The sequence below is a fragment of the Aegilops tauschii genome, chromosome 1 (assembly GCF_002575655.3).
Source record: "Aegilops tauschii subsp. strangulata cultivar AL8/78 chromosome 1, Aet v6.0, whole genome shotgun sequence".
NCBI classification, from domain to species: domain Eukaryota; kingdom Viridiplantae; phylum Streptophyta; class Magnoliopsida; order Poales; family Poaceae; genus Aegilops; species Aegilops tauschii.
This window is the reverse complement of record NC_053035.3, coordinates 251,158,349-251,167,971: the sequence shown is the minus strand read 5'-3', so window position 1 is coordinate 251,167,971 and position 9,623 is coordinate 251,158,349. Positions and strand designations below refer to the sequence as shown.

The 9,623-nt window shown below is 49.7% G+C and overlaps 1 pseudogene; it reads left to right on the top strand.

The window, feature by feature from the left end:
• The first annotated feature begins 1,532 nt into the window (after positions 1–1,532).
• LOC109746593 (uncharacterized) lies at positions 1,533–3,049 on the top strand (annotated as a pseudogene).
• The last annotated feature ends 6,574 nt before the right edge of the window (positions 3,050–9,623 follow it).

Genomic DNA, 9,623 nt, shown 5'->3' with positions numbered 1-9,623 from the left:
GCCGAGAGAGAAGCGGCCGCGGCGTTGGCAGCCTTGGCGATGAGTGCGGCCCGGCGCTCGAAGTAGTCGGGCGGCGGCGGCGGTGGCGTTGGCGGAGCCATACCCTAAACCCTGGGACCGTTATCTGATACCATGAAAGCTGAATAAAACTGTTGCTTATTGATGATTTGGTGCGGCATACAAGAGTATATAAGAGGGTACAAACCAACTTGGGGTAGGGGTACAAAACTGACTTGGACTAGAAGTCGTATACCATAATGACTACTCTAACATCGAGAACAAGTGGCTCCTAGACCCCATGTTCCTCCCCTCCACCTCCCTTGCCTGGGCTCTCCCCCCTCCTGTGATGGATGGTGCCAGAAACATTGCTTCTCGGGTCAAGTCGTTCCGTCGCGCTGCGAAGGTTTGGAAAGCAAATCACCGGTTTATCCCTCACTTTAATAATAACTGCAAATTTGTTATTGACCTGCTTAACTTTCTCGAGGAGTACCGTGTGCTTTCAGCTGATGAGGACGCCCTCCGTCGGGATGCTCGAGCCACGCTAGCCCTCTCCACCCGCCAACAGGCTGCATTCTGGCGGCAACGGGGGAAATTTCGCCGGGTGGCCGAAGGCGATGAGAACACCCGTTTCTTCCATGCTCAGGCATCCTAGCGCTATAGGTCCAACCAGATCAAAGCACTGAGTGTCAACGGCACGGTCATCGTCAGCCACGTGGCCAAGGCGGAGGCCCTCCATGCCTTCTACTCCAACCTTCTTGGCCGTGCCAGCGACCCCGTTTGGCTCTTTGATCTCCAAGCGATGTACGCGGGGGCGCCAACGGTCGACGGTGCCAAGCTTGTCGCCCCATTCGAGACGGCTGAGATTGGGGCCGCGGTCAAAGGCCTCGACAGGACCATCGCCCCCGGGCCTGAGGCTTGGGGCCATCCTTCTACCAGGCCGCGTGGCCGCTCGTCTCCGACGACATTCACTGGTTGATGCAGGGGTTCCATGGTTGCTCTGTCGACCTCTCCTGTATCAATCGCGCGCACATTGTGCTGCTACCCCAAGGCCAAGGGGTGCTTGCGCCGGGGGGCTTCCGACCCATATCCCTCCAAAACTGCGACGTCAAGATCCCGTGCAAGGTGCTCACCACGCGTCTACAACAACAAATCGCGGATGTGGTGGATGTGGACCAGTCCGGGTTCATCCAGGGGCGGAGCTTCTCCGAGAACTTTGTGTTCGCAACGGAGATTGTGCAGTGCTGCGTGACTCGCCGTGCCCCCTCTTTGGTCTTGAAGCTGGACTTTGCCAAGGCTTTCGACTCCATCAACTAGAGCAACCTTCGCCGGATTATGGAGGTGCGTGGGTTTCCCTCCCTTTGGTGGGATCAGATGGACTCGATTTTCCAATTCTCCATGTCCGAGGTGGTCCTCAACGGTGTGCCTGGGAGGTGGATCAACTGCAAAAAGGGGCACCGGCAGGGGGACCCCCTCTCCCCCTACTTGTTCCTTCTCGTCGCGGATGTACTTCAGCAGATGATCAGGGGGGAGGGATGCGTCACCCTCTCGTCGATGACGCCCCTCCGCTCGTCCTCCAGTACGCGGATAATACTATCATCATCATCCGGTCGGAGTTGCACGCGGTGCGGCGCCTCAAAGGCATCCTCGATGACTTCGCGGCCACAACGAGACTCGTCATCAACTTCCACAAGAGCACCGTCGCGCCCATCCACGTTCCGGAGACAGATCTTGAGGCAATGGTGCAAGTTTTGGGGTGCACCGTGGGGGGTTTCCCCCAAATCTACCTCGGCCTCCCGCTCTCCAACCGCAAGCTCACCATGGATGACTTCCTCCCGCTCATCGCCAAGGCCAAGCGCTACCTCTCGGGCTGGTGCACCCCGCTGCTGTCCTTCGAGGGGCATCTAGTGCTGTTCAATGCCGTATTGGACGTGCTACCCACATACGCCATGGCAGCTATGGAGGTCCCCCCTCCGTCCTCCGAGCTATCGACGCCCTGCGGCGCTCCTTCCTGTGGTCTGGAGCGGACAAGGCTTCGGGGGCACAGTGCCTTGTCACTTCGGACCGTGTCGTCCGCGCCAAGGATGAGGGTGGCTTGGGGGTGCGCGTGCTGCCGGTCCAGAACCGATGTCTCCTATCGAAGCTCCTCCACCGTCTTCACTCCCGCCAGGACTCGCCGTGGGCGCGCTGGGTCTGGCGTGAGCTTGGTCGTTCACTGCTCACCCCGGCCTCGGCCGCCTCCCTCTCCAGGGTCCACTGGGCCTCCCTGGCAAAACTCATGCCCCTGTACAGGGCGATCACGACTGTCTCCGTCGGGGACGGCCGCTCTACGGCCTTCTGGCTTGATTCCTGGCTGCCCAGCGGGGCGCTCTCTGTCCAGATGAGCTCCCTTTTCTCCCACGTCACCCGGCCGGACGTCTCGGTTGATCATGTCGTCCAGCACGGCCTGGACAGGGGGCTTGTCCCGCGCCTAAACTATGCCGGTGCCCGTGAGCGCGGAGTCCCCATCATCCAGGCGCTGGCTCTGACGACGGCCCCGGATGAGCGGACCCTTCGTCGTGATTGTGCCAAAGGTGCCTCGCTCTCATCCGCCGGGGTCTACCAGCTCTACCACCTCGGTGGTGTAAGAGCGTCGTTCGTCGACTTCGTCTGGGCCAACTACGCCCCCAGCCGGGTCCGCTTCTTTGCTTGGCTGCTGGTTCAGGCTCGAATCCACACAAGGGATGTCCTCCTGCGGAAGCACATCGTGGAACCGGCCGGAGCGGGCTGCCCCATCTGCTCGGCCTCGCTGGAGTCTGCGGATCATCTCGTCTTCGCCTGCCCGTTTGCTCAGCAGTTTTGGGCCTCGGTTGTGGTCGCGCCGGCAGTCTCCTCCGTCAAGCTGCTCCACCTCCTGCCTTCCCCCGAGTTCGGTGCCCCCCGGGCAGGTGCGACCTTCCTGCTCCTCTGCTGTTGGCAACTTTGGAAGCACCGCAACGCGGTCGTCTTCTAGGGCCTGCCGCCCTCGCTCTCCCGTCTGCTACAATCCTGTCGAGAGGACGCCATGCTCTGATGCATTTGACTTCCCGCCACTCAAGCCTGCGGCTGATGCGTGGCTGGAGTGTTGCACCCCCTAATGCTGGAGTGTCCCCCCCTCTCCTTCTTGAGGGCTGTCTAATATGTACTTGTGCAAAAATGCTTTACTTGGGTGCTCGGGCCCTGATAAATGACAAATTCAGGTGGGGAAATCCCGTGTTGGAATATTAGGCAAGTTCATGATTAATTCCAGTAAATAATTCATGACTAGAAGAGATACTAGCATGCAATAATCTAGCAAACTAGAAGAACAGCAAGACATGCATAACAGCAGCAAACACGTAACAATAGCTGTAGAAACAGACATGAACAGAGGATGTTGGACGTACTGATCGTTAGCTATTATGGGTGCGACAGTGTTGACGACGATGTTGGCGACGATCTGCTGCTGACGGCGATGAATACGACGATGAGTAGCACCGCCCGACTTGGACGGAAGACGACCCGTGATGACGAATTTGAGCAGTCGCGCACAGCGCTTCCCAAAAACCTAATTCGTCCTCTCCCGGTGCAGGATCGCAAAGACGAACGGTTCCGGAGACCTGCTCTCCCACGCGCCGATGCACGCCGGCGTTTGGGATGGAGTAGACTACGATGGCGGCGCAAGTTGTGAGATGAGGCAAAAACCCTAGGTGTTTTTCGGTGTGTCTCTGGCTGCAGCCGGTAGCTGTATATATATTAGGACCAGAGGCGGTATTGTGTCGCGACCACAATCCCAAACCGACTCGGTTTCTAATTCGTATACTTACCGGACAAGAAATCAAAAACTTGTCTGCCAAGACATAAAAATAAAACGGCAAAAGGAAGCTGCGCTCCTGCAAGGAGACGGACCAGATTTCGGCGGACCATTCATGCGCATGTCGCATGTACGCGCCGCCTCGCCTCGCCTCGCCATGCCACGGCCCGGCCAGGCAAGGCGAGGTGAGGCGAGCGAGCGCGCGCGTGTGGTTTTCCCTTTCTCTTCTCACACACCACTTAGAGTGGTGGAGAGAACCCACTATATAAAGAGGTCCAACTCTTCTTCAACTTCCGGGGTGGGACTAAACTTAGCACCACCACTTGCCATTTTACACATGGGCTTTGAGATTTCAGAAATTGCTATGGGCCTAGCCCATTAATTCTAACAATCCCCCACCAGATCTCAAATACCCATTTAGAGATTTGCCTTCTCTCACCACTTGTTTAATATACCAGTGTTTCAGCAGAGACTGTTAAGTTGAACTTCTGCCTAGAACTTTAAGCTACATCCATTCACAACTTGACAATGGACTATGCCTTGAATTGCTAGTTTTGTGTGAACAGGTTTCACTCAAAGTCTTAACCACTACCTGACCGCCAGTAGGCTACCCCGCGGTTTGGAGCTTATACGTCATACTCCCTGGTCTCTTCGTGAGCTTACTAGAGATCACCCAAATCTCATACACTGCGACGTTTACAGTCAGAACTCATATAGGTGTGTTCTTTCAAGACTGCTCTGTAGGACAGCATCTTTGCTAGTTATAGCCAATAGAACCACATTAAGGCATGTTGCCAACCTGCCTTACAGATCTGAGCCTTACAGCTCTGAGAGTTTTGCATCTTCACTTGGAGACGATCATAAGTTATTACTCTCCTCAGTTAACCAATAGCATGTTCTTCCCAGATCCTAATTCACGGGATCTCCGATCACAAAGGTTGGGTTACTACTATGGTGTAACATCTATGGGTCTCATACCCATCTCCCTCGATGCAATATCTATCACATTTCGTGATAGTCCCTTTGTAAAGGGATCTGCCAGGTTTTTGTCTGTTTGTATATACGTAACAGTTATTACTCCGGAGTTTCTCAACTTCCTGACAGACTTCAAATGTCTTTTCATGTGTCTTGATGACTTTGCATTATCTTTAGAATTGTTCACTTTAGCGATAACCGTTTGGTTATCACAATTCATAAGAATAGCCGGTACAGGTTTTTCAACAACCGGCAAGTCCATCAAGAGCTCACGCAGCCATTCTGCCTCAACAGTAGCTGTGTCCAAAGCAGTTAATTCTGCTTCCATAGTTGACCTCGTCAATATGGTTTGCTTGCAAGACCTCCATGACACTGCGCCACCACCATGAGTAAATACATACCCACTTGTTGCGTAAAGTACATCAACATCGGAGATCCAATTTGAATCACTATATCCTTCTAGCACAGCAGGATGCCCTGAATAAGTAATTTCGTAACTCATAGTACCTCTCAGATAGCGCAAGACCCTTTCTAGTGCATGCCAATGATCATCACCCGGGTTGGACATGAACCTACTCAGTTTGCTCACAGCAAAAGAGATATCTGGTCTTGTAGCGCTAGCTAAGTACATGAGTGAACCGACAATTTGAGAGTATCTTAATTGATCTCTCGTTTCTTTCTTGTTCTTTCTGAGTGTCACGCTGGGATCATAAGGTGTTGGAGAAGGCTTGCTATCCATAAAACCGAATCGGTTCAAGACCTTCTCAACATAGTGAGATTGCGTTAATGTAATCCCACTCTCATCCTTAATAAGTTTGATGTTTAGAATTACATCAGCTTCTCCCAGATCTTTCATGTCAAAACTTTTTGATAGAAAAGACTTGACCTCATTAATTGCATTAATGTTTGTACCAAAGATCAGTATGTCGTCCACATACAAACATAATATGACACTATTGCCCCCACCATGGCGATAGTAAACACACCTATCAGCCTCGTTAATGACAAATCCTGCAGAAGTCAGAGTTCTTTCAAACTTCTCATGCCATTGCTTAGGTGCCTGTTTCAGACCATACAAAGATTTTAACAACTTGCACACCTTTCTCTCTTCACCCTTTACCACAAACCCGTCAGGCTGATCCATATAGATCTCCTCTTCCAACTCTCCATTGAGAAAAGCTGTCTTTACATCCATTTGATGAATGATAAGACCATAAGAGGCAGCCAAGGAAAGTAACACTCGAATGGTGGTCATTCTAGCAACGGGTGAATAGGTGTCAAAGTAATCTTCGCCTTCTTTCTGAGTGTAGCCCTTGGCCACTAGCCGCGCCTTGTACTTATCAATAGTACCATCAGGCTTTAGCTTCTTTTTGAACACCCACTTACAGCCCACAGGTTTACAACCATATGGTCTATCAGTTAGTTCCCAAGTTCCATTAGAAGGAATTGAGTCCATCTCATTATGAACAGCTTCTTTCCAATCATCTACATCCGGAGATGCATATGCTTCTGCAATCGTCTTGGGTGTGTCGTCCACAACGTATACAATGAAATCATCACCAAAGGATTTTGCAATCCTTTGTCTCTTGTTCCTTCTAGGAACTTCATTGTTATCCTTCTCAAGGACTTCCTCATGTGATTGTTCAAAATATTCATCAGTTGTACTAGATTCAGGAATTATCTCAGAAGAAAATCTAGCAATGTTATGCATATCTTTCATAGGAAATATGTTCTCAAAAAATGTTGCATCACGAGATTCCATTATAGTATCAACATGCATATCAGGTACTTCAGATTTTACCACTAAAAACCTATAAGCAATGCTCCGTTGAGCATACCCTAGAAAGACACAATCCACTGTCTTTGGTCCAAGTTTGCGTTTCTTAGGAATAAGAATATTGACCTTTGCCAAACATCCCCAAGTGCGCAAATAAGAAAGTGATGGTTTTCTCCCAACCCACTCCTCATAAGGGGTTTTCTCCTTATTATTGTTGGGAAATCTATTCAGGACATGACATGAAGTCAATTGAGCCTCCCCCCACCATGCCTTAGATAAACCAGCAGTGTCTAACATGGCATTCACCAAGTCAGTCAATGTGCGGTTTTTCCTCTCCGCCACTCCATTTGATTGAGGTGAATAAGGAGGCGTCCTCTCATGAATAATACCATGTTCCTCACAAAATTCATCAAAAACTTTTGGAAAATACTCTCCCCCACGATCGGACCTAAGACGCTTGATCTTTCTCTCTAGTTGATTTTCAACTTCAGCTTTATAGATTTTAAAGTAGTCTAATGCTTCATCTTTAGTTTGCAACAAATAAACATAGCAAAATCTAGTCGCATCATCAATCAAAGTCATGAAATATCTCTTTCCACCTTTTGTCAACACACCATTCATCTCACAAAGATCAGAATGTATGAGTTCTAGAGGTGCCAAGTTTCTCTCCTCGGCAGCCTTATGAGGCTTTCGAGGTTGCTTAGATTGCACACAACTATGGCACTTAGAACCTTTGGCAACTGTGAAGTTCGGAATTAAACTCATGCTGGATAGCCGAGACATTAAACCAAAATTAATATGACATAAACGAGAGTGCCAAATACTTGCATCATCATTAACACTAGCACAAATTTGGTTTATTGACTTATTGCAAAAATCTGAAAGAGAAAAGCGGAACAAGCCTCCGCACTCATAGCCTTTTCCTATAACTTGTCCAAATCTTGACACGATTACTTTATTGGACTCTAAAACTACCTTAAATCCATCTCGACATAGAAGGGAGCCGCTAACTAGATTCTTGTTCATAGTAGGGACATGCTGCACGTTCCTTAGTTGCACGATCTTTCCCGAAGTAAACTTCAGATCCACCGTGCCAATGCCACGAACAGAAGCATGTGACCCATTCCCCATTAGGACGGAAGAATCCCTTGCGACCTGATAAGAAGTAAACAGGGAGATGTCAGCACACACATGAACGTTAGCACCCGAATCAATCCACCACGAAGATGATTGAAATACTGAAAGCACAATAGGTAAATTACCATACCCATCAGTATTGCTAGCGGTCACCATGTTGACAGTCTTGGAGCTTGTTTTCCCTCTGCGGTCTGCACGTTCAGGGCATTCCTTGGAAAAGTGTCCAGGCTTCCCACAGGCGTAGCACTCTAGCTCAGCCTTGTTGAACTTCTTCTTCTTGAAGGTAGTAGTCTTGGTAGGCTTGTTGAAAACAGGTTTGTTCTTCCCTTTGTTCTTGTTATGTGGGTACCTTTGCACCATGTTAGCAGTAGGCTGAACCTCACCTCCTTTTTCAGTAGTATCTTTAGCCCGAGCTTTTTCTTCAACATCAAGAGATGCAATCAGATTTTCAACTGATATCTCTTGTCTCTTATGCTTCAGAGTTGTGGCGAAATTCCTCCATGAAGGAGGCAACTTTGCAATCATGCACCCAGCCACGAATTTGTCGGGTAGAACACATTTAAGGAGTTCAAGTTCCTTCACAATGCACTGTATCTCATGAGCTTGTTCAACCACAGAACGGTTATTCACCATCTTGTAGTCATGAAAACTCTCCATGATGTACAGTTCACTGCCTGCATCTGTTGCACCGAATTTTGCATTCAGTGCATCCCACAGAATCTTTCCGTCATTTATGTGCATGTACACATCACACAGACGGTCAGCAAGAACACTCAGAATGCATCCCACAAACATAGTATTGGCTTCCTGGAATTTTCTCCGATCTTCGTCGGTCATTCCCTCTGGAGCACCAACACTAGCGTGGAAAACTTTCAGAGCAGTAAGCCAGAGCGTGGTCTTCACCTGCCACCTCTTAAAGTGCACACCGGTAAACTTATCCGGCCTCAGTGCATCAGCGAATCCAGCCATAGTTAACTCAGGAAATTGCCTATAATTAGGTTTTTGGAATGTTGGAATATTAGGCAAGTTCATGATTAATTCCAGTAAATAATTCATGACTAGAAGAGATACTAGCATGCAATAATCTAGCAAACTAGAAGAACAGCAAGACATGCATAACAGCAGCAAACATGTAACAATAGCTGTAGAAATTGACATGAACAGAGGATGTTGGACGTACTGATCGTTAGCTATTATGGGTGCGACAGTGTTGATAACGATGTTGGCGACGATCTGCTGCTGACGGCGATGAATACGACGATGAGTAGCACCGCCCGACTTGGACGGAAGACGACCCGTGATGACGAATTTGAGCAGTCGCGCACAGCGCTTCCCAAAAACCTAATTCGTCCTCTCCCGGTGCAGGATCGCAAAGACGAACGGTTCCGGAGACCTGCTCTCCCACGCGCCGATGCACGCCGGCGTTTGGGATGGAGTAGACTGCGATGGTGGCGCAAGTTGTGAGATGAGGCAAAAACCCTAGGTGTTTTTCGGTGTGTCTCTGGCCGCAGCCGGTAGCTGTATATATATTAGGACCAGAGGCGGTATTGTGTCGCGACCACGATCCCAAACCGACTCGGTTTCTAATTCGTATACTTACCGGACAAGAAATCAAAAACTTGTCTGCCAAGGAGACGGACCGGATTTCGGCGGACCATTCACGCGCATGTACGCCTCGCCATGCCACGGCCAGGCGAGGCGAGCGAGCGCGCGCGTGTGGTTTTCCCTTTCTCTTCTCACACGCCACTTAGAGTGGTGGAGAGAACCCACTATATAAAGAGGTCCAACTCTTCTTCAACTTCCGGGGTGGGACTAAACTTAGCACCACCACTTGCCATTTTACACATGGGCTTTGAGATTTCAGAAATTGCTATGGGCCTAGCCCATTAATTCTAACATCCCCCACCCTCCGAAAATTCAAAAAAA